Genomic DNA, 1,990 nt, shown 5'->3' with positions numbered 1-1,990 from the left:
GGCAGAGCACAGAGAGCCCCATTGTGTAGCTTTGTGCTTAATTCCAAACAAACAAACACTCAGACTTATTTTTTACTTTAATTATTCTTTAAACGAAACGTCTGTTTCTTTTATCTTCTCTTAATTTTCTCTTTCATTCCTCTAATCTACTATCATTCTTCACGGTCTTCTCTTAATTTCCTGTCTCGTTCTTCTTGTTCTTTGTTAATTTCCTGTCCCGTTCTTCTTGTTCTTTGTTAATTTCCTGTCTCGTTCTTCTTGTTCTTTGTTAATTTCCTGTCCCGTTCTTCTTGTTCTTTGTTAATTTCCTGTCTCGTTCTTCTTGTTCTTTGTTAAGTTCCTATCTTGTTCTTTGTTAATTTCCTATCTTGTTCTTTGTTAATTTCCTATCTTGTTCTTTGTTAATTTCCTGTCTCGTTCTTTGTTAATTTCCTATCTTGTTATTTGTTAATTTCCTGTCTTGTTCTTTGTTAATTTCCTATCTTGTTCTATGTTAATTTCCTGTCATGTTCTTTGTTAAGTTCCTATCTTGTTCTTTGTTAAGTTCCTATCTTGTTCTTTGTTAAGTTCCTGTCTTGTTCTTTGTTAAGTTCCTATCTTGTTCTTTGTTAAGTTCCTGTTATGTTCTTTGTTAAGTTCCTATCTTGTTCTTTGTTAAGTTTAAATTAACAAAGAACAAGATAGGAAATTAATAAAGAACAAGATAGGCTTGTTTCGTTCTTCTTGTTCTTTGTTAATTTCCTATCTTGTTCTTTGTTAATTTCCTATCTTGTTCTTTATTAATTTCCTATCTTGTTCTTTGTTAATTTCCTATCTTGTTCTTTGTTAATTTCCTGTCTCGTTCTTTGTTAAGTTCCTATCTTGTTCTTTGTTAATTTCCTGTCTTGTTCTTTGTTAAGTTCCTATCTTGTTCGTTGTTAAGTTCCTATCTTGTTCTTTGTTAATTTCCTGTCTTGTTCTTTGTTAAGTTCCTATCTTGTTCTTTGTTAATTTCCTGTCTTGTTCTTTGTTAAGTTCCTATCTTGTTCTTTGTTAATTTCCTGTCTTGTTCTTTGTTAATTTCCTATCTTGTTCTTTGTTAATTTCCTGTCTTGTTCTTTGTTAAGTTCCTATCTTGTTCTTTGTTAAGTTCCTATCTTGTTCTTTGTTAATTTCCTGTCTTGTTCTTTGTTAAGTTCCTATTATTTAAGAAGTATCAAAGAGGAGATTTTCAATTTAAATCAGTTTATTCGACATGGTACAATAAAATCATGCATGTATATAATACCGACATGAAAAAAATAATAAAAATATTACATATAAATCGAACAACAACAAATATATACGCAAACACGTTCTCTTTATATGTTTTTTTCTGTTCATGTTCCTATTTTCGCAATATTTATTTCAATCAGTCGACAGCGAAGTCACGTTTTTTTCCATGAAATTTTCTCACAAAAAGAAACATTTTTGTTCTTAATAAGTTTTTCTCAGATTGACCGTTCAGCAAATACAAAGGCTGACAGATTAATGTTGATATCGATAGGAAATTTTAAGAAGTGCAAAAAATGAATAATTTTCTTGTAATTTACCCTTGAAAAAAAAGCATTTTGATATGTAATTTTATTTTCTACGATTAACTGTTCAGGATATTTAGAGCGTGACAGACAGACAGTTAGTTGTTTTATGTATGTATATATATAGATAGATAGATAATAAATTGACAATGATTTATAAGCATAATGAAGTGATTTTATTTTTGGGGAGAAGACAGATCAATGTTCTGTCAAAACATGTAGCATGTTCCCCAAGAATAAAAACACTTTATTTTGCTCATAAATCATTGTCTGTCAGTTTACCAGTAGAGGTAACTGTGAATTCAAATCGTATTAAAAGTCCGTAAAAGTTTAGGAGAAATTTGTTTGTGAATTTCCAGATGCCATGCGGGTAGAAAGTGAGTGGGGATTTGCGATTGCATTCAGTAACTTGCAACCTGCCCCCCCAGTGGCAC

The sequence above is a fragment of the Limulus polyphemus genome, unplaced genomic scaffold (assembly GCF_000517525.1).
Source record: "Limulus polyphemus unplaced genomic scaffold, Limulus_polyphemus-2.1.2 Scaffold8473, whole genome shotgun sequence".
Classification (NCBI taxonomy): domain Eukaryota; kingdom Metazoa; phylum Arthropoda; class Merostomata; order Xiphosura; family Limulidae; genus Limulus; species Limulus polyphemus.
Note: the sequence above shows the minus strand (reverse complement) of the source record.